We start from the raw sequence: 22,958 nt of genomic DNA on the forward strand, positions 1-22,958 counted from the left end.
CAGATTGTTCTCCAGCCCCTCACCAGCTTTGTTGCTCTTCTCTGGACACGCTCCAGAGCCTCAACATCCTTCTTGTGGTGAGGGGCCAGAACTGAACACAGCATTCGAGATGCGGCCTCACCAGTGCCCAGCGCAGGGTTTTAACCTAAAGAGGGGAGACCGCGATGACATTTTCGGGAGCAGTGTTTCGCTGTGCGGGCGGGAGACCCTCCCCCCGCTCCCCCCGGCTGGCGGGGTCCCAGCGCAGGTGGGATGGGCTGTGGCAGCCGGTCCCGGGGCGGCGCGGGGCGGTCTGAGCGCGGCCCCGCCCCGGCAGAGCGGGCGCTGCGGCGGGGGCCGCGCCCGGCAGCGGCGGCGGCGGAGCGGAGCGGGGCCGGGGTGAGCAGCCGCGGTCGGGCAGGGGCGGCGTGGCCAGGGGCGCTGCCCGCAAGGGGGCTGCCGGCGGGGCTGCCGGCGCCGGCGCTTCTGCGAGCCGGGGAGCGATTCTCCACCGCCGGCCTCCCCTTGGCGGCAGCGGGAGGGAGAGAGGGAGGGAGGAAGGGAGGAAGGGAGGCAGCGCATCCCACCCCATCTCATCCCACCCCATCTCATCCCGCCTCATGCCACCCCATCCCACCCCACCCCATCCCATCCCAATCCACCCCATCCTAATCCATCCCACTCCAACGCATCCCAGTCCACCGCACCTCACCCCATCCCAGTCTCTTCCACCCTACCTCATCCCATCCTACCTCATCCCATCTCATCCTGTCCTACCTCACCCCCCCATCCCACCCCACCCCATCTCATCCAGCTTCACCTCACCCCATCTCATTCCCCTGCACCCCATCCCAGTCTATTCCACCCTACCTCATGCCATCCTACCTCATCCCATCTCATCCTGTCCTACCTCACCCCCCCCATCCCACCCTATACCATCTCATCCGGCTTCACCTCATCCCGTCTCATCCCCCTTCACCCCATCCTAGTCTATTCCACCCTACCTCATCCCATCTCATCTTATCCTACTTCAACCCCCATCCCACCCCACGCCATCTCATCTGGCTTCACTTCACCCCATCTCATCCCCCTTCACCCCATCCTGCTTCACCCCATCCCATCTCATCCCATCCAACTCCACCGCATCCCATCCTACTCCACATCACCTCCTGCCTCCCTGTGGGATGCTGTGGTCGGGACCCCACAGGGGTCCAGCCCAGAGGATGGGGTGGGGACCACACTTCCCACTCGTGAAGAGCAGGGGAGCAGCGGCTTGAGTCAGCTCCTCGCACCGGGCTGAGCCAAACCCCAGGGATCCGTAGCCCCGAGCTGCGGGTTGCTGTAATAGCATTTAACTGCCAGGCTGTGATTTCTGGAAGATGATTTACATTAGAGGGAGAATGTGGAGAGAGCCAGGAACAACTTGGAATGGGTCCGCGCATATTTCTGTGGTTATTTTTGGAGCATCGTCATATGGCAGGAGGTGGGCTCTGGAGGTATCCTTGAGCTCAGCGTTTTCTCCATAGGCTGGTTACCCGGGAGATTGTACGAGAGGACTTGCCTGGCCCTTTTCTCTCTCCGTGGTTTCTCCTGCGTTTTCTGTGGAGGTATTGTTTCCCTCCGGCATGCCCAGCCTTCAGCATGTTACGATGGGGACCCTTCTGTGGACAAACAATGGTCTGGGTATGCGCGGTTGAGCATTCATCATGTGTTGCAGGAGCAGGCAATGGAAAAGCTGTGTTTCAGCTGTAGATGGTGTGAGGTAACTCCTGATCAGCCCCTCTCCGCTGCCATGGATGAGGTGTGGCTTCTCCAGCATCCCTGGAGAGACCAGCCCATGCATCAGGCACCTTCCAGCACTTAGCAGTCACTTTCCCTCCAGATTTCTCATGCTAGACTTGTCCAAAGGGATTTTTGCTTCCAAACCCCTTGAGATGAGGGAAGGGCATTGTTAGCGAGGTCTGCTCCGATCGCAGTGTCCTTTGCGGCCTGCTGGAGGACTCTGCATCCGTCAGATCCCTTTGACAGTGGATGCGCAGGCTGGAGAGGTGTTGGGGTGACCATCAGTTGTGTGCCCGGGTTGCCATCAAGCACATTTGGAGCTGAGGGGAGGCTGGGTTTGGGTGATGGTCCTTGCAAAAGGGAATTACTCTTTAATTCTGTTATTTGTAGAGCCTGGTTTGGTAGGCATGGAGCCTGTCTGTGGGGGCCTCCCCAGGGTTCCCGGAGCTGTGCTTTCCATGAGGACCTGACTTCCTGCTGTGTGCAGAGACGCAGGGCATGTTCTGGAACCTGTGGCTGTTGTAGCATATGGTACATCCACAACTACTCTCTTTCTCCCACCTTACACAGGGTGTAACTCTGTTTGGTGTCAAAGGACCGTGATGTACCCTTCCCTCAGTGGGTGTGAGCCACCTCCCAGCCTGCAGCGGAGTATTAATACTCTTCCCTTTGTGCCATCCTTGTGCAGTGCTGATTGCTTAGCAGCCTCTTCAGATGATAACGCAGGCATTAAACCACACACTCCTGTAAAGAACAGAGCGCCGAGCTGGGGTGCAGGGTGTCTGGGAGGGTGCGATGCAGCTCTGGGTCGGCTGCAGAGCTGGTGTTTGTGCTGACAGCAGGCTGGCTTTGACTGCAGGTGATGCATTCTTCCCCTGCTGTTTCGGTTGCTTGTCGATGTTGTAGCTGGAACTGTCCAGAATTTTTATTTTTACCAATAGTTGAGAAATCAACATTTTCCTAAACTCTCTGGGGAGGCGTTTCATTTTGAAGGAAGCTTCTAAAAAAGGTTTTTGAAATCCAGTGTAGTATTTCTGGTCAAAAAGCCTGAGTGTGAAAGAGAGCTTGCATTCGTGGAGGGTGAAGGTTTTTGGACCTTTCCTGTCTGGGGCAGGCATTGGAGCTTGCTGGACCCCCTTTCCTGCGCTGCTGCCGTGGTTGCCACCACCACCACCACAACAACTTTCCATGATACCTTCTGGCATGTGGTTTATGCGCAGCCAGGAGAAGCTGCTGGGTCAGCTGGAGAAGTCACTGCAGTGTAGAATGGGGAAGAGCTTAAAAATCAACATTCTTCCCCCAGGCAATTGAGCTCTGCGCTAGGCTGTGGGTGATGACCTTGGTCCTGGCCAGGAGCTGTCTCTCTCATTGATTTACAGAACAACCTTCCATGCTTTCTGCTGGTGGTGCCGAGCACTCATCCCATGTGTAACTCCAGCATCACTCCGTGTTGCCTGTGTTCCTCTCACACTGCTGACAGCTTCGGCATTACTACAAGAGCTTTTCAGAGACAGACAAAAAGACCAGCCAGGTGCCTGATTAATTTGGTCCCTAAGAAAAGATATCTTTCCCATGGCTAATTAGGATTTCTAAATTAGGAAGTCACAGAGAACGACCTGTCGGTTAAAGGGCATGGGTAGGCTTGGCTGTTCCTTGCTCCGAGTTTCCTGCCCTGTCTTGCAGACATCACTTGAGTGTTCTTTGCCTTAGTTTTCCTTGGCTATGGACTGGGAATATTTCCCTGCCGCCCTGGGGACAGCACTCTGGCATCCGAGTGACAGCTGGGATCCCGATGGGGAAGCGAGTGTGTGCAAGGAGATGGGCTGAGTACGGGCTCAGTGTTGCAGCAGATCAGTGTGGGTGGTTGTAAGGCCTGTGTTTAGCTGCATAGTAGAGTTTCATGTGGTGCCTGTCACTTGGAGGTCTGAGCTGAGTCTGAAGCTCTGTTTTAAGCAAAGATGCCAAAGAAGAAACGCAAAGTGGCAGAAGTTCCTGGGTCCCTGGTTGCTGGAAGCTCCTGTGCAGGAAGACTTGTGCAGCTACAAATACGTGACTCTCATACGGCATCTAAAAATGTGCTTGTGCTGAGGCTGTGACAGTGATGGCTGTGTGGCCTATTGTTCTCATTAGAGCAGTCGTGTGGCTCTGAGTCAGCAGGTTTGGATTTGTCACAGCCGGGGCGATCACACCGGGGAGGCCTTCGAGGTTCTGTGGTGCTGAGTGGAGGAGCTGGCCCTGGCTGTCCACTTCTGCCTGGGGACCTTGGCGTTTGAGCTGAACTCAGTGCTCACTGTTGGCTTGTTGCTCTCACTTGAGCCTGGAAGGAGGTGTGTGTAGCCGTGGGAGCTGGAGGAGTCTCCCATGGGAGCTCCTTTCCCTCTGCTGTTTGGGTCTCTAAAGGTGAGCATCATTACTGCCAGTGAGGCAGCTTGTTGAGTGGACTACTCTTTCTCATGCATGTCACCTTGTCTGGATTACAGGAGATGTGAAGCGTGGTGGGAGGAGACCGTCTTTGATGGAGGCATGTTGCAGTATTTCCATTTGGCTGCAGATCCATCTTTTCCCTCCTCCCAGCCCTTGGGTGGAAGCTTGTGGGTTGTCCAGGACCTAACAGTGCCCTAAAAGGGAGAGGAGGAGAGCTGAGCAGCATCTTTCACCATGGAAGCAGGGACTGCTTTCTGCAGCAGCTGTCCTATGCACACGACATGTTCCTCGTGCTGAGCGGGATGTTGGGTCCAAAACCTTGTCTTGGATGATAGTTGCTCCCTGTGCCCTGCCTTGTCCCATGGAAGTGAACCGTTTAGGGGTGCATGGAGGCATCTGAACCAAGAGCTGTTTGGCTGGGCTTTTGTTCAACTGGGACAGGAGCCAAGGTTTGCTCTCCTTGTGCTAGGCAGGGAGCTGTGTGGAAAGGGGCAGTCATCCCAGAGCCCTAGGTGGGTGTTCTGGTACACATACTTCATGTCTGCATGTCCCACTCCACAGCAGAGTGTGCTCTGAATTGATGCCAAGGATTAGTCCTGCCCTCTCTGTAGTGTATGCATGCTGTGCACACTCCCTGGTTGCTCTCTGGGAGGGTGGGAGTAGCAGACAGAGTCTTAAAATCTGGATGTTAGTGCTCTGGAAGAGGAATCTTTCCATCTTCTCCTGGTGGTCTGTCTTTTGCCCTCTGGAGGGCAATACTGGCTCTCCTGGAGTGCCCTGGGCAGGAGCTGCTGTGTCCGGGAGCAGCGGGGTCCAGGTGAGCAGCATCCCGGGTCCAGTGTGATCACAGCACAGCGAGGAGACTGGGATGAACCTGTTGTGCTCAAAACACACAACAAATGAGGCTGAAGCTGCAGATCTGCCGTTGGCAACCCAGCAGGTCAGCAGCTTTACTCGGGCACTTGGCCTCTTTGTGGAGATGAAGTGTTGGTAGCAGTTTAGTGTTTGCTCCGTCCCCCTTTCAGAAACCAGCCCTCTGCCCACCAGCAATACCTGCACCCCGTGGCCATCTCACAGGGCTTCGCTGTCCCTGTCCCTTGTTCCATTGCAACGACTGATGCTCCTTTGCAAGGTTCTGGTGATGAGGTGGAAATCAGGACTAGGTGCTGTGCTGGTGTAAACCCCATCATGTGTTTGAGGTGATGCTGAATGAGGATTCACAGCGCAGCCCTGCTGCCAGGTTCCACCCACCGTCTCCTTCTTCCCTCTGCTCCTACTAACCCACTGCCGGCGCCCCGTGCGCTGCCTGGCAGCAAGCGGAGAGATGAGTGCTGGTATCCATCCCCGAGTATCAGATGGAGAGGAAAACACAGGGCGGAGTCATCTCTCACACAAAGGAAATGTTGAGGTATCATTTCTGCCTTCGGTGGGTTTCTTAGGTGGCTGGGGAGAGATTAAACGGGATCTTAACACATTCACAGCCCCCTTCCCACCTCATTTTTCTGTGAATCTGTTGCTGTCATGGTATCTTTCAGAAGATATTTTTAGCTTTGTCTTCCCCCCCCCAATCAGGCTTGTGAAGGGAACCACATTTCTATGACAGAGCAGAATGAACCATTTCACGAGACATTTTGTTATGGGCAGAAGGGCCGGGAAATGTGATTGTGCCTTTGAAATTACATGTTCCCCTTTGTAACCACCTAATTGTACTGGGGTGAGGGCCAGCAGAAAGCCAGCGTGACCGGGCCAGAGGCAGGTTGTGGGGTGAAGGGAGATGGACCAGCCCTCCTTATCCTCCTCCTGCCCATCCACACAGGAGCATCACCCACACACGGAAGGCTGCAGTGTTGTGAGGGGTCCTGCAGGGTTTCCTCCTTAATGATTCTATTGGGGAAGCGGTGTTCCTGTGAATGAGAGAAGCAATTAAATGTTGTAATTAGGTGAGCTATTGATCTGGCAGTGGTTCTGCTGGCAGGAGCTCCTGCTGAGTGTGTGGTGGCACCTGACAAAGCTTTGGGGCTCTGCTTTATCAGTGGCAAGAGGTACGTGGTGATGGTCTCAACATGGGTGAGTGGCTCTGTCTTGAGGCCTAAGGGGTGGTCACGTAGCTGCATCTGCTGCCTGCTGTGGGAAGGTGCAAATTTTGACAAGGAGACCAACTCAACGCTGATGGTGAACTTTAGGGTGGAAAACTTCCAGCCTGAATTCTCAGCAGTGTTGGCTTTTAGGAAACTTAGTGCAAGTCCTGATGTGTAAAAGTCCTGCAGAGTAAACTGGCCAGAGCAAGAGAAACCTCCTTTAGGGTCTGATCTGGCTTTTGGTTTTTGCATGCCTACTTGAGGCAGGGGCTGTTACCTCTGCATTACCAGCAGTGGCCCAGGTGGCCAAGAAGGCCAACAGCCTCCTGGTTTGGATCAGCCATGGGGTGGGCAGCAGGAGCAGGGATGGGATTGTCCCCCTGTGCTCGGTGCTGGTGAGACTACTCCTCGAATCCTGGGTTCAGTTTTGGGCCTCTCACTCCAGAAAAGACATTGAGGGGTTGGAGCATGTCTCGAGAAGGGAACGGAGCTCGGGAAGGGTCTGGAGAACAGGGGTTGTGGGAGCGGCTGAGGGTCCTGGGGCTGCTTAGCCTGGAGAAGAGGAGGCTGAGGGGAGACCTCATTGCTCTCTGCAGCTCCCAGAAAGGAGGTTGTATCAAGGTGGGTGCTCTTCTCCCAGGTAACAAGGGGTAGGATGAAATAACCTCAAGTTGTGCCACCGGAGGCTTAGACTGGATAGCAGGAATAATTTCTTCACTCACAGAGTGGTGAAGCACTGAAACTGGCTGTCCAGGGCAGTGGTGGAGTCCCCATCACTGGAGGGGTTCAAAAACCTCGTGGCCGTGGCACCCGGGGCCATGGTTTAGCAGGGATGGTGGAGTTGGGCTGACAGTTGGCCTGGATGCGCTGAGAGGTCTTTTCCCAACTTAATGATTCTATTCTATGATTCTGTAACTACTTCAGGATGTAAAGAAAATTCAAGTGGCCTTACTGTGTTTTGGTGGCCACTTGCACTGCAAACCCACCTGGCCACTTCTGTGTTGCTGCAAGAGTTCTAGGGCTCCATCTCAGCCTGGCACAGTGCTGCTGGCTGCCGTGTAGGCAGCAGCTCCATGGTGTTGTGGTCCATGTTCATCTCCTGCTGGGTGCAGGCTGTGCTGTTCCTTCCCGGCTCACCAGAGCTGATGTGATCCCAGTGCAGAGTGGAGCTGTGCAGAGCCGGACATCTCTTCAGGTGTGCTGTCCTGCCCTATTTATGTTCCTGCTCTGGTGGACGTGGGAAGGGACTGTATGACTCCGTGTCCGCTTCCTTGCCCTTCGTTGGACCCATCAGCATTTTTGCAATGTGATGGCTTAGATCTGAGTGAGCCGGGCTCAGCATATGGCTCCCTCCGACCGCAGCCGGCAGTTGAGCCTGCCAGCGGCACTGGCCGGGCTCTGCCCTTTGCATGGACGTTGCCTTCATCCGGCTGCCGGTGGTGTCCCCGCGCCTGCTTCCACAGCCAGCACTCCCGCTCACCCCATCAGGGTCAGGCTGGATGATTGCGATGACGATGTTGTGACAATGTGGGTCACTGTGGGATGTTTTGCAGCCCGAGGCACTGTCTGTAGCTGAGATGGTGTACGCACCAGCCCAGCGCCGGGGAGAGCTGCGTGGCAGGAGATCGTGATGCAGCCTAGCATGGATTTTTGCTACCAGGAGCGTTGTGGGGAGCTGCTGGTTTGCAGGCAGAAGTGAGTAGGGTTGGGGGAGGGTCTCGCTCTTGCTGCCTGTATTCTCAGAACACCTCGTTAATATGATACTAATTGATGCAGTAGCTCAGAGCCCAAAATGTCTGTAGCTCAGAGCCTGCTGCGGTGCAGGCGGTGAATGCTGCTTCACGCTGCAGAAGACCGGAAGAAAGGACAGTGGGTGTCTGATGGAGAGTGCAGGGGCTTTGTTTGGCAGCGTTAACACAGGCAGGTTGGGGAGCATTGCATGCCACTGCCCTGCCCCTGGTGACTGCATCCTCCCTCGCGGGAGGAACTCAGTGCAGCCCTGGTGAGCCCCGAGTGCTGGGGCTGCTGGCGTGATACTCATGCTTCTGGGTCTACCGAAAGCTGGTGGCTCTTGAACCTGGCTGTGTGTCTGCCTGCCCAGCCTTGCTGCGAATCTCTTGACTTGCCCTTGAGCTGGGATGGGAGAAAGCCGAGCCTACAAACGTGGGAGCAGCACCGGGCCCCTACAAAAATTACTGGGCTTGGCAGAATAGGAGGAGGGACACAGAGGAGAGGGAGCCCTGCAGATCCCTGTGGCTTTGTGTAACCATTTGCAGGAGCTGCTGGTATTAGGTCAGCTTGTTCTGTTGGGACACCCGTGGATCCTGCCACTGGGAGAGGAAGGAGCTCTTGTGGTGGGGCTCTTTCTGTCCTTCGACTCCTTATCCTTTGGGCAGTGGTGTCTGCACGTGAAGGGCAGGCAGTGAAGCAGAGAGGATTGTCATGAGCTCTGGGATCAAGGGATGTGGGCACATAGGTGGTGGTGTGGGACACTTGCCTCCACACGCCAGTGACATCCCTTGGTCTGTGGGCAGTGCAGGCTCTGTGTAATTGTGAATGGGTCTGGAAAATACTGTTTCCAGGTCTGAGAGAACAAAAAGCTGTGCATGGGGGCATGCATTCAGCTCCTGTACTGGGCACTGGTGTGACACCAGCCTCCCAGTGCATGTGGGTGGGGAGACCTGGGACTGTGAGTGCCACCACCGTTGCCACCTGGCCAGGTACAAGGGTGCCCTGCTCCCCATCTCAGCCCCACTCCTCATGCAGAGAGACAGCTGAGTGAGTAAAACCAGTCTATGTGGTGGCTGCAGATGAATCTGTCCTGGCTGGGCAGGGGTGTATGAGACCGTGCCCAGCACCAGCACACAGTGGCATCCTGCTTGTGTTTCTCCTCATGTGACAGCAGCAGAGAGCTGGGACAGGACAAAGCACGCGGTGCTGGCTGCAACTCCCTTCTTTTTCCCTATCTCTCATGCAAATCATTTGGAAATGCATTTTCTCCCTGCTCAAAGGTGATTTTGTTTCTTTGAAGGTTCCAAAGTTCCTGACCTTATTGCATCAGGTTTGCTGCCTGGGGTGAGAGCAGCGGGTGCTGTCCTTGTCCCGGCGGGAATGGCTCGAGCCCCATGAAGTAGCAGCCCAGCCATGAATCAATTGCTGTGTGTCACCTGCTTGGGGACTCCGTCCAAATGGAAAGTGGAGCAGCTTTTATGCCCAAGACGAGCTCTTGGGAAAGCTGGTGTGGATCAGTGTTGCTCAGGGCAGGCTGTGTCAGACTCTGCACACTGATGCTGGCTTGCAGAGTGAAAGGGATTTGCTGGATGCATGGGAGCAGTGGGTACTTTGCATAGGCAGGTCATCCTGCCTGCTTTGCTTTTGTGCTTCTGGTAGGATGGTTGATCCTTGCCTGTTGAAGGTATGTTCGAAAATTAACCCTTGGACAAGCAGAAGGTATCCTTGCTGTGCTGTGAAGCTGTGCTTCCTCCTTTTTGTCTCTGTAATGCCTGCTGCGCAGTTTTTCCTCCCTTGTTAGACACAGTTGTCATCTAAAAAGTGGCCCTGAAAATGCTGTTGCAGGGTTTGGGCTGCTCCTATTAGAACTGCTGGTGTTATTTCTGGTGTGTTGGAGCTGCTGGTCACTCCATGGATGCGTGAGCAGGGCTGGCTCCCATGGGTCCTGCATCCCTGACCTGCATCCTAACCCAAGCTAAGAGTCCAGCCGACCAGATGTTGCCCTTGGTGTTACCACAGAGACTGCACCGGTGAGCCGGCTGGATGGGTGACAGTGGGATGACACAGATGGCCCTGAAAGGAGAACTTGGGTGGCGCCCAGTGGTGCGAGCCAGAAGGGTATCTGTTTCACCTCTTAGAGCTAGGTTGGTTCTGCAGCGCTGCCTCTAAGAAATATTTGCTTTTCTCACTGAAATGAGCAGAGCTGGCTGGCAGCGCAGCGGGCGGACTGACTGTGGGAGAGGGAGTTGTTTGCACATCAGTCTTTTTGAGAGTAAAGCGGCATCTAACGTAATCTGGAGCTTGCATTCTTCAGCGAGGAGATTTGTGCGGAGTCTAAACGCAGGGCTTGAGCTGTGCAGGCACCATCTTGTGCTGAAGTGCCTGGCTAACGTCCGTCCCTGCACTTGCCATCGTCTCTGAAAAGGGTTTGTTGCTTTTCTTTTTAACCAAATCAGATTTCTTCTTTGCAGGTTCTGAATTGTGCCTGAGCAGAGTGTGGTGAGCAGCCCCTGGAAGCAGCGTGAGTTGATCCTAAAAGCTTTTCTTCTCTGTTCTAGATCCCACATAATGCTGAGTGGGTTTTGTAGCATAAAAGGGGTTGCTCAGTATGGAGCTGGTGCTGCAGGGAGGTTCATCTGCCAGAAACCCCAAGCAGGACTGGAAATCTGGCCTGCTACCACCAAAGCACAAAACGACTGGGCTTGGGCTTGTTCTGGCTTTCTTTATGTGTGAGGATTTTTCCTGCTTTAGTTAGGAGTTGGGCAACAGCTCCTTTGCCAACAGAAAGGCTCCACCAGCTGCCGGACTCTTTGCCCACTGAGGGAGCGGCTGTGGGACGTCATGCTTAGCGCTGTTTCCCTGCTCTCTTTTGTGCAGTGGATTTGAGGAGGGCGGTGTGTTTGCAAACTAGCCATTCTGTTTTATTGAGCGAGGATCTGAGCCCGGGCGCAGGTCCCTGGGCTCGTGGGGGCTGGGCACAGCCGGCCTGTGATGTGTCCCGGGGAGACTGGCATCGCCGCAGAGCTTAGGAGAGAATGGTGATAGGTCTGAGCTCCAGAATAAAACTGCTAGGGTGCCTGAAAGAGTTAAGGAGTTGTGATCCAGGCCTCCTTGGAGACCCTCGTTGTCCATCCGGCTGAGTGGGCTGCTCTGCTCCAGGGCCCTGGTGCATGGTGGGTTTGCACAGTGCTGTCCGTGAGAAACCAGTCATGAGCTGCTTCCATGTGTCCTGCAGATGGTGCGTGGCCAAGGAGGACAAGGTCTTGCTTTTGCTTTTGCTCCCTGAGCAGCAAGGTGAGCCTGGGCAGGGAGCAGCATAGCAGCACTGCCCTTGCTCTGGATTCAAGACGGGAGGAAGGTGTCATGGTCTGAAAACAGGAGACAGTGAGCTCCAGGGCTGCACCTTGCAATCCGGGCTCTTTCCTCAGTGGCAGGACTGTGGAGCTTGCTGCATCCCTGGAGCCCTGCTGCCCGCTGGGTTTGCTCCTGCCTGCACGAGTCAAAGGGTGCAGAAGCTGCACCACCCTGGATGCAGGCAGGGAACCACATCCTTGCCAAGGTTTGTAATGGGCTGTTCTGAAGTGCTCCTCAGGGCTAGAGGTGTCTCTGGCTCTGAAGAGGGCAGCTTGTTGCTTTTTTATGAGTGGTTTCTCACCAGTGGTGCTACAGGATTAATGGATCGGGAGCAGCCCTGAGGAGAAGGACTTGGGGTGCTGGGGGATGAGAAGTTCAGCATGAGGTGACAATGTGAACTCGCAGCCCAGGGAGCCCCTCCAGTCCAAAGACAGGCTGAGAGGGGTGGGGTTATTCAGCCTGGAAAAGAGAAGGCTCCAGGGAGAAGTTAGAGCAGCTTCCAGTCCTGAAAGGGGCTCTTGATGAGGGAGTTCAGGGACAGGACAAGGAGGGAGGGTTTTGAGCTGAAGGAGGGGAGGTTGAGATGAGATCTTAGGAAGAAATGTTTTGCTGTGAGGGTGGGAGGCTCTGGCCCAGGTTGCCCAGAGCAGTGGTGGCTTCCCCATCCCTGGAGGTGTTCCAGGCCAGGTTGGAAGGGGCTTGGAGCGATTGGATCCAGTGGGAGATGTCCCTGCCCATGGTGGGGGGGTTAGAACTTGGTGGGTTTTGAGGTCCCTTCCACCCTAAACCATTCTAGGATTCTATGTTGATTCTATCAGATCATCCCTTTGGGAGGACTCTTTGCAGCGCTGGTGCAATATCAGTTCTCCCTGTATCTGTAGGGAATGCAAGGAGAATGACAGGGTTTCTTGTCTCATCTCTGCATGCTGAAGAGTTTGGGTGCTGGAAAACCAATTTTGGAATTGGTAGGGATAGAGATGCAGGCCCAGCTTCAGTAGTGGATTGCGTAGGGTTCTGCATCACCGCGTGCCTCGGTTTCCCACCAGCGTGGGGTGGGGGGCCTGAGAGCTTTCACTCTGGGTCTCAGTACAAGGAAGGCTGCTTGTGAGTCTGGGCACTGACCTCCCCCGATGTAGGAACATTTGGCTCCTGGGCAATGGCTGGTGGGAAGCTCTACTGCTCATGGGAGTCCTTGTCGGGGTTCTTGGCACTGAGGCAGCACGGGGAGCAGGAGGACACAAATCACCTCTATGGTGACGCCTCATACCCAGCCAATCCCTTACTTTCACTGGTGGCCTCAGTGTCCTGGGTGCAGCTGGGGGGTCAGTGGCCCAGGTCTGGGTGTCTTTGGTTTAATGTTTCCCTCTTTTGGATTCATCTCGTGAGCCAGCACTGGGGGTTTGGGGAACACTTCCACAGCAGGGCTGTTTCATGGTCGTGCATGCTGGGAGGGCTAGCTGAGCCGTGTGCTGGTCGCCTGCGGGTCCCAGCTCCCTGGCAAGTCCAAGCAAGCAAAGCCTTGCAGACACAGCCCAGGCCAGGTGCTGCTTTGTGCTAAGGGAGGTGTCCTTCTGCTTCTGGAAGGGTTGGCGATGCTCCCATCACAGCACGGTGATTGTACCAGCGATGAGCTTCTCATTTCTTTGTATTTCTACAGCTCACTCATAGCTGATGTAATATAGAATCATGGAATGGTTTGGGTTGGATGGGACTTCAAAGCCCATCCAGTTCTACCCTCCTGCCATGGGGAACATCATGTGTACTTGCAGCCTAGAAAGCCAGACTGTGTCCTGGGCTGCATCCAAAGCAGTGGGACCAGCAGAAAGGGGATTCTACCCCTCTGCTCTGTTCTGTTCTCATGAGATGCCACCCGGAGCTCTGCATCCGGTTCTGGAGTCCTCAGCACAGGAAGGACATGGAGCTGTTGGAATGAGTCCAGAGGAGGCCACGGAGATGATACAAGGGCTTTAGCACCTCCCACATGAGGACAGGCTGAGAGAGTTGGGGTTGTTCAGCCTGGAGAAGAGAAGGCTGCAGGGAGACCTTAGAGCAGCTTCAAGTCCTGAAAGGGGCTTCAGGGAAGGTGGGGAGGGGGTCGTGATCAGTGAGTGCAGGGATAGGATGAGGGGGAACAGTTTTGAGCTGAGGGAGAGGAGATGATATCTTAGGAAGAAATGTTTTGCTGTGAGGATGGGGAGGCCCTGGCCCAGGCTGCCCAGAGCAGTGGTGGCTGCCCCATCCCTGGAGGTGTTCCAGGCCAGGCTGGATGGGGCTTGGAGCAACTGGATCCAGTGGGAGGTGTCTTTGCCCATGGCAGGATGTGGAACTGGATGGGCTTTGAGGTCCCTTCCATCCCAACCCATTCCTTGATTTTATGCTGCATGGATCACCTTTTGCCTGAGAACCTCTATTGGTCTGGTTTATGGAGTAGTTCAGAAGACAAGAGTGTTCTCTCCTCCCTGCCCTTCACCCTGTGCAGCGGTGGGACCCTGTCAGGGCAGGCAGTGCTGCTGCCCCCGTGCCTGCTCTCCCCCACCACAGCTCGGCACTGCTGCCACTTTCCTCTTGATTTGGGGCCTATCCTCGCTGGGAGACATGCCTTGATCAATGGAGGTTGCTCTGTGCCATCCCAGATGCTTTGGCCTGGGCTGAGCAAACAGGTTTGCGGTATGTGGCAATGTGTGCCCTGAAGGCTGGTGAGAGCTGCCAACTCCCTCAAACTCAGCTTGGGAAAGGCTGGCTTCTGGCCAAGCACCCTGCTTGCTTTGGCTGATGCTTTTAACCTCTTCTGCATCACCTCCATTAGGAGCTGAGCTTCCCCCATGCTGGGGTGAGCTGGGGTGCACACCCGTCTCTGACCCTCTCTGCCTGGCTGGTGAAGGCTTCTCTGCCTGAGAGCTGTGGTCTGCCCCACCTTTGCCCCATGGTGATTGGCATAAGATGGGCCTTCCCTTGGAAGATGCACCTTTGCTGCTGCTACAGCCATGCACTCACCCATGGCCTCCGAAGGCCTCAGAATCACAGAATGCCCTGAGTTGGAAGGGACCTACAAGGATCATTGAGTCCTACTCCTGTCCCTGCACAGGACAACCCCGACATTCATACCATGGGGCTGAAGGTGTTGGCCAATGGTTCTGTAACGTGTTCAGGGTTAGCACTGTGACTGCTTTCCTTCCAGTGCTCTGTCACCCTCTGGGGGAAGAACCTTTTCCTAAAGTCCAACCTAACCCTCCCCTGGTGCATCTTCCTGCCATTTCCTCTGGTCCTGTCCTTGGTCACCAGAGAGAAGAGCTCAGCGCCTCCTCCTCCGCTTGTGAGGAAGCAGTAAACTGAGGTCTCCCCTCAGTCTCCTCTTCTCCAGGCTGAACTGACCAAGTGACTTCAACTGCTCCTCATACGACTTCCCTTCTAGACTCTTCACCAATTCCATGCCCTCCGCTGGACACTGTCCAGTAGCTTGAGATCTTTTTTATACTGTGGCATCTCAGCGTGGTCAAGAGCTCTGTTCCCATGTGTTGTACCACCATCACCACTGATTTTGGCCAAGGTTTGGGACAGGCTTCTGCCTTGCTGAACTGGTGATCCCAGCAGGGCTGGGAGGATAGAATGAGCTGTCCATTCTCAGGTCCCTGCGGAGGAGGACTTGCCACCCGGGACTGGTGTTTCAGCAGCTTGATTGGCACAGCAGGACCCAAGGGATGCGAAGCTGAAGGCAGCACCTGAGCAGGCGCAGCATGGGGATCTGCACCACTTGCTCTCAGTGGTGGGTGTGGAGGCCGGACCATGTGCAGGAGACACTTGGACCTGGTCTGGACATGCTTTGGAGCATAATCTACCAACAAGCAAGTGCTGGTGGTGGCATCTGTCTGGGTTTCTTCCAATCTGACTCCCCACTGCCCTTTCTGCTCTCTCATTTATTCTGAGACAGAGGCTTTTGATTTTCCTTTCTTGGCTTTCCTCCCTGCTGCTGAAAGGGTTAAACAGTGTTTGGGCCACTTCCTATCCTCAGCAACTATAAGAACAGGTGCTGAGAGCTGCTGGGTGGGAGGCCAGGAGGTTCTGTGGGGCATGATCTGCTCTCCTCATTGCAGCTTGCTGGGCTCAGCCCCATTCAGAGTGCAGGTCTGGGGTGCTGGGGCTCCCCTGCCTCCCCAGGGCATGCTCCTTCCATAGTGGCTGGGTGGTTGTCATGCCTCTGTAGACAGCATCTTGGCCTGCTGAGAGGGTCCTCAGTATGGCTGGTAGATTCTCTACTGTGGCATTGCTCAGTGACCTCTGGAAAGGGCCAGTTTGTCACGACGCCATGTGTGTGGGAGTCAGGTCTAGGCTTGTGTCCTTCCCCACTTGCCAAGAAGGCACGATGCTTGGTAGGGCGATGGGGAAGTTGGTGGGGCACTGGAGAGAGCCTTTCCTGATGGTGAGGAACTTTCAGAGCCTCTGAAGCCACCAGGCATGCTGGATGGAGGGTGAGGTTGGGTTTCTTTGCCACTGGTGTCACCTGGAGAGTGCTGGTCCTGCTCCCCTGTGCATGCAGTGGCCCAGGCCATTTGGGGTAGCTGGCACTGATATGGTGTTTGTGGCTCTACAGGTGGCTGCTGCACAGGTCCTGCTTCCCACTAGCTGAAAGCTTAGCACAGCCCAGTAATGGTTTTGTGGTGGTTGGAGAGGTGAGCAGGAGCACTGCTGCTCCCATGGCTCTGGTGTGATTCTTCTTGTTCCTTACCACAAGGCTATGTTTTAATTATGAATTCTGGATGGAAAGGGCAGGAGGGCAAGGGAAGGAGAGGGCTGCTGTAATCCTGCTACTCTTTCAGTGTGGCTTTTGCTGCACAAGACCACTCAGCTGCAAGTAAGAAGGTGCTGGTACCCAGGTTGCCGGGGAGACGGAGATGTGCAGCCACTGGGGAGATGTGGCGGATTGCTGTCTCACCCCTTCGCTGCCGCCAGTGACAACCCCAGTGGTGTCCTGATGCTGTTGGAGGGGATGCAGTGCATCCCAAGTGGCACTGGTGATGGAAGCCCCAAGCCAGTGGCTCCCGGTGGCTGTGACCACACCAGTGCCCTGGATGGATGACCTGAAGTCAGAGCAGGATGGGGAAAGCTTCTGACATGGATCAGGGCCATGTGCTCCAGGGCCATCTCCAAGTGGGTCCTGCATGCCAGCCCCAGTGGGGTGATGCTGGTGGGGCAGAGAGGCTGCCTCGGGTGGGACACAGGTGACCTTACCACTGCTCAGGTCATCCACCCAGTGACCAAGCTAGACAGCCACATTTCTTAGAAAGCCTAGACTTCTTTCCTTTTCTAAAAGACCCTTCAGGTCCCTGACGAGTGACCAGGGACCACGGAGCAGACACCACAGTGTCAGCTGGGTATGGGTGCAGTGTGTTGGTGCTCTACTATAGCTCTGCCTCTGTCTCTACGTGGCCATCACCCATCCAACACTTCTTCCAGGCCAGATCATTGTGTCTTCTGCCTGCATGCCCAGCCCTGGGCAGCCTCATGCAGCTGCGTGCACTGTTGCCCCTATGTCCCCTCCTCCTGGCAGTGGGATGCGTGTCCTGCCCACTGTGCAAAGGCCATAGTGGGAAGCAGCGAAGCCATTGAGGATAAGAGGTATAAGAAGCTCCACTGTCTTGTTCCCCTCTTGGTGTAGTGAGAGCACTGGAACCCCACGCTCCTGATAGCCGAGGTGCCAGGCTGAGCTGTGCGGGACAGAGGGATCAAGCTCGGATGGACCTGGCTGAACCCAGATCCGCCTGGGACCACTGCTGGCTTTATGTCCCACAGCCTGGCTGAGGTTTCCCCGGTTTAGCTGAGAAGGCATCAGCTGTGCCAGCCTGTGCCTGGGTCTGCGTGGCCCAAGCCGTGTGCAGGGGAGTGCTGTCACCTCTGCCAGCCAGATCCTGGGCACAAATCCCTCCCTTGTGTTGTGCCATGGTGAGGCCAGCTCGGCTGCAGCGATGGGATCGGGGCTCCCTGCATTCAGACCAGCCGCAGCACCCTCCTGTCCTGGAAGCAGCGTTAGCATAGCGTCATGGAATGGTTTGGGTTGGAAGGGACCTCAAAGCCCATCCAGTTCCAAAGCCCAGCCGTGAGCAGGGACACCTCCCACTGGATTCAAATGTTCAAAGTCCCATCCTACCTGCCCTGGAACATTTCCAGGGATGGGGCAGCCACGACTGCTCTGAGCAACCTGGGCCAGGGCCTCCCCACCCTCACAGCAAAACATTTCTTCGTAAGATCTCATCTCAATCTCCCCTCTCTCAGCTCAAAATCATATCCCTTGTCCTATCCTTGCACTCCTTTGATCAAGAGCCGCTCCTCAGCTTTCCTGGAGCCCCTTTCAGTGTTGGAAGCTGCTCTAAGGTCTCCCTGGAGCCCTCTTTTCTCCAGGCTGAACAACTCTCTCAGCCTGTCCTCGTGTGGGAGGTGCTCTTGGTTTTGTGCCCAGGGTGCTGTGCTATGGATTGGGATGTCCCTTTCCGAGCAGGAGGCACTGGTGGTCACCATGGCTCTGCCCACCTTGGGGCTCTGCCCTTGGGTAAGGTGGGAGGAGAGGCTTCATTCAGGTTTGCCTTTTTTTTTTTTTACCATTCATTTATTTAGTTAGTTGTTTTTAAACTTCTCCAGCCCTTCCTTCTGCTGTCATTTCATTGTCCAAGTTCTCTGAACACCCGTCACCTGCCTGGGGGTAGAATTTGAGACACATCAAAGCTCAGTGAACTTCTGGAGGCAGTAACCGTACATCCTCTGGGAGCTGGATAGAGATTAAGCAGCTGAGAAAAACAACTGCTCGGGATTGTCCGAGAGGTAAAATGGAAGGCTTGGGGGAGAGCAAGGGAAAACCAGCAATGTTTGCTTACCAGAACAAGTCCGCTGAGTGCCTGGAAAGCTGGCTGTTGTGGCAGGTTCCTTGCCGGGGTGAGACCTGGAGGGTGAAGAGTGGGGGAACACCAGGCTGGAGCAGTTCTGCGCTGGGAGCTGAGGGTCTCCACGCACGTCTCTCCCCATTTTGACCCCAGCATGGGTTTCTCTTAGTCAGGGTTTTATCTGTGCATCATCTAAGTGACTCCGATTCCTGCCACCCCTCTGGCAGGGTTGGCATCTGGTCACCAGGAAGTGGAGGAGCAGAGCCAGGGATGAAATGGGATAAAATTAAATGGCAAATTTGGTGTCATACTTGGACTGGATTCCTGCTGTGGGGTGGTGAGAGCCGTGGGCAGAGGTGAGGCCGGGCAGCAGGAGCCGACCTGCACCCACCCAGCTGCTGAGCAGTAAATCTGACTGCAACTTGCAGGGGAAAGGGGTGTGTGAAAAAGGGATTTTAAGCTTTGTCGTATTTGGAAATAATACCGAAAGTGTTGGATGGGGCTTGGAGCAACCAGATCCAGTGGGAGATGTCCCTTCCCATGGCTAGGGGGTAGAACTGGATGGGCTTTGAGGTTCTTCCCAACTCAAACCATTCTAGGATCCTATGTGCTTGTGGTCACATCGATTTCTTTCAGCACTGATGATTAATGAGATTTTCAGGTGCCAAGTCGAGGGAAAAGCTTGATTTGCTCTCTAGCTCTGACCCATGAGGGGTCAGACCTCTGCTAGAGACAGTGGTGATGGGGACAGTTTAAGGCAGCCCCAGAAGGTCTATTTTCTAGTCTTGATTTTCCATGGTTAACACTGCAATTTCCTGCTCTTTTTTTCCAGCCAGCTGATCTGTCTTCACTCACAAGTGAAATGAACAGCAGCATAAACTGCAGGCAGTGTCAAAAAAGACGTTTGCAAGAGCAATTCTCTTCCTTGAGCTCCGGCTCCTGTTTGTTCCACATATTGGTCTGCCCTTGTAGCATTTTCTTGCCTGCAAAGGAATTTTGAGATGATTCGGTGTTTGGAGGGGTTTTCTGAAGTATGGATATCAGTTGGGACGCAACAGTGATGCTGAGGCTTATGATTTGCCCTTTTCAGCCTGGGGACTTGCCTGAGGGATGATGCTGACCAGAGCACGAGGAGGGCTCGGGTACATCAGTGTCGTAGAATCGTACAAGCATAGAATGATTTGGGTTGAAAGGGGCGTCAAAGCCCATCCATGCAACCCCCTGCCATGAGCAGGGACACCTTCCCTGGTGCCTTGAACACCTTCAGGGATGGGGCATCTCCCCATCTACCACTCTGTTATTTCCCATCTCTCCATGCTCCCTGCCGATGGCAGGGGGTTGGAACTGGGCGATCTTTAAGGTCCCTTCCAACACAAACCGTTCTAGGATCTATGACTTCTCTGAGTGTCCTCAGGAAAGCAGGTTATGTGGTGCTGTGGGAGATGTTCATTCCCAGTCAGCCAGGCTGGCTGCTTGAGGTGGGCTCGGACAGCATGAAGTAGTTTCCTTTTGTCCTTCTCCTTCCCCTATCTAGCAGCAACTGGATTCGGGGTGCAAGGTCTGTCTCTACAAACATTGCTCCCTTTCCTTTAGGCTTTGGGTCTGAGGCAAGGCTGAGGGGTGGGACATGGGGGCTGATGGAGTGCAGGGAGAATTAGAATGCATTTCAGCACAGCCAGGCCTTAGGATTCATGGGGAAGAGAGAAGCTGATGGATACCAGGTGGAGGTTTCTGGTCTCACCTTCGCTGCCAGAGCTGTTGCAGCAGAGCTGGCGCTGCTGGCAGGGACCTGCGGGTGAGGTGGCTCCTGCGGGATGCTGGTTGCTAAGCAACCAGCAGAGGTGGAGCTTTCTGGGTACCATCCCCCCTGGTGCTGCTGCCTGTCTGCTCCAGCGTTGCCCGCATCCTTCCCAGGCAGCAAGACAGGAGGTCCTGCCGGCCACCCACACCGTCCTGGGGCTGGAGGACACCTCAGCGCGTCTTTGGGCATCGCTGAACCCTGATGAGAAGCTCCTCTGCCCAAGATTGCCGACACCCTCACTCTAGGGAAGGAAGATATCTTGAAGCTCTGTTGACCATTTTATTTGGGGCTTCTCCTTCAATGCTGCTTTTCTGCCTGGTTCTGCCATTTTGCACAGAAGTGGGGCAACAAGTAGGAAGCCCCAAGGCTCCTGCACCCAGTGCAACCCCTTGGCTGGGCTGTGGGCTGTGGATGCAGGGTGGGCTGGCTGTGAAATGCTGAGGGAACGTGTTTCCCATAGGAGAGTTGAGCTAGGGCAGTTTGTATGTGTTCAGTCCTCCTTAGGTGGTGGCTGTGTCGAGATCATAGAATCATTAGGTTGGAAAAGGCCTTTGAGATCATCAGGTCCAACTGTACCTGTCTACTACTAAATCATATTCCTTAGCATTCCATCTACTAATCTTTTAAACATCGCTGGGGATGGGGACTCAACCAGCTCCCTGGGCAGCTGTTCCAGTGCTTGAGAAGCCTTTCAGTGAAGAAATTTTTCCTGATGTCCAATCTAAACTTCTTTTCATACAGCTTGAGGCCATTTCCTCTCATCCGATCACCTGTCGCTTGGGTGAAGAGATGAACACTCACTTCTCCACAAGCTCCTTTCAGGCAGCTGTAGACAATGATAAGGTCTCCCCTCAGCCTCCTTTTCTCCAGACTAAACAACCTGAGTTCCTTCAGCCACTCCTTGTAAGACTTGTTCTCCAGCCCCTTCACCAGCTTCATAGCTCTTCTCTGTACACACTCCAGGACCTCAATGACATCCTTGTAGTGAGGGGCGCAAAACTAAACACAGTGTTTGAGGTGTGGCCTCACCAGTGCTGAGATCGGATGGTCTGGGTGCTACGGGAAGGCTGCAGGGTTTGGGGAGGTGTTGGTGGCTGCACTGCTCCAGTGTCCCTTCTCTGAGCTGTCCCTCGAGGTGACTGCAGCCCTGTCTGGCTAAGTTGTGGTCTTGGCTCCTTCTTCTTTATGACCTTCTCAAGGCTGTGTGTTTGTACGGCAGATGGATCAAATGACATACTGCAGGATGGGCAGGAGCCGTGTCGATGACTACTTGGGTCTGGAGGATGGAAGGTAGCTCTGGGTGGTGCCTTAAACTCTCCAGTGCATCTGCAGGGCTGGTGCCTGTGTGTCATCACGTCAGACAACATTGTGCTAAGGAACCTGCTTTCTCCCCTGTTGTCTCCCATAACGTTCCTGCCCACAGCCAGTGTTTCTTGCTGGACCTTAGCTGGAAGAGCTGAATGCCCTTTGTGCACCATCCTATCATAAATCTGTCATAAGTCTATCATAAATCTATCATAAGTCTTCCTCCTCCTAGTGTGCTCTGAACTCTGCTAACAACACCAGTGTGCCTTTTAAAAGGTATGTGTTTGCCTGGAAGAGGCACATTCCTGGCTTGACAGGGGCAAGCTGGGCAGCCTTTGGTTTTGCAAGAAGCCTTAATGAACTTTCACACTGCCGCAGGCTCTCCTGGAGCATCCGGCAGGATGTGGGCGGGTGGCCAGGGGAAAGTGTTGGGGGGGTTCTGCTGGTAGCCATATGGTTTCTGGCACAGGGGCTGCCTGGTTGGCCGCTGGATCCTGGTGTGAGGATCTGTCCTTGCTGTGCCCTTTGCTCCTGAGTGGCCAAGCTACCAGGCTGCAGGTCATGGAATCATTAAGGTTGAAAAAGACCCCTAAGTTCATCCAGGCCAAATGTCAGCCCAATCCCACTGTACCTGCTGAGCCATGTCCCCAAGTGCCACGGCCACATGGTTTTTGAACCCCTCCAGGGATGGGGACTCCACCACTGCCCTGGGCAGCCTCTGCCAGAGCTTCATCACTCTCTTAGTAAAGAATTTTTTCCCCGATACCCAATCTAAATGTCCCCTGGCACAGCTTGAGGCCATTTCCTCTCATCCCATCCGTTGTTACTTGGGAGCAGAGCCCAGCACCCACCTCCCCACGACCTCCTTTCTCGGAGCTCCAGAGAGCGATCCCTCAGCCTCCTCTTCTCCAGGCTAAACAGCCCCAGGGCCCTCAGCTGCTCCCACAACTCCTGGGCTCCAGACCCTTCCCTAGCTCCATTCCCTTCTCCAGACGCGCTCCAGCCTGGAGTGTCTCAATGTCTTTCCTGGAGTGAGGGGCCCAAAACTGTACCCAGGATTCAAGATGTGGACTCACCAGAGCCCAGTACGGGAGGACCATCCCATCCCTGCTCCTGCTGCCCACCCCATGGCTGATCCAAGCCAGGAGGCTGGTGGCTCACAGGTGGGAGCCTGTGCTCTGTGCTGGCTGAGCTTTGGGGTCCCTGCAAGCCTGCAGGCTGGCGTGCCTGCACTGGCACAAGGTCCTGTGTGGCTGTTCCTTGGTCAGGAAGGGGGCCAGTGAGCCATTCCCTGCAGAGCCATGCTCTGAGAGCTGGTGAAGGTGCTGGTTCTGTGCAGCCTTGCCACCGGGCTCTCTTCCAGAGGAGGCAACGAGTTGGCCGTCACCACCTGCCTGCATCTGCCCGCTGGGAGGGTGGGTGGCTGGCAGCAAGGACAGCTTGCAGGAAGCAGCAGCAGTGTCCTGCCTGGGAGCAGGGGATGGTTTTTAGCCATCTGGTGACAGGCATTGCTGCTTGTGCTACCAAGTGGCTCTGATCAGAGAGGGAGTTAAGTGTGAGGAAGTTGGGCTGAAACCAGAGAGCTCTGGAATAGCATCAGCCCTTTGGCATTTCCAAAGCCTATGGCACTGTGGA

The 22,958-nt window shown here is 55.0% G+C and overlaps 1 protein-coding gene across 10 annotated transcripts in view; it reads left to right on the forward strand.

Annotated features, from left to right (window-relative positions):
• Positions 1–298: 298 nt before the first annotated feature.
• Positions 299–22,958, forward strand: part of EPB41L1 (erythrocyte membrane protein band 4.1 like 1) — a 72,056-nt gene continuing 49,396 nt past the window's right edge. For 9 of the 10 annotated variants that reach the window (XM_054081288.1, XM_054081296.1, XM_054081297.1 and 6 more), the window contains exons 1-2: positions 303–378; positions 10,466–10,515. The gene's annotated coding sequence lies outside the window, so the exon portion shown is untranslated. Of the gene's footprint in view, positions 379–10,465; positions 10,516–22,958 lie in introns of all 10 variants that reach the window. The other variant, XM_054081292.1, reaches the window with a different exon arrangement.

Source organism: Cuculus canorus, chromosome 16 (genome assembly GCF_017976375.1).
Source record: "Cuculus canorus isolate bCucCan1 chromosome 16, bCucCan1.pri, whole genome shotgun sequence".
In the NCBI taxonomy this organism is placed as follows: domain Eukaryota; kingdom Metazoa; phylum Chordata; class Aves; order Cuculiformes; family Cuculidae; genus Cuculus; species Cuculus canorus.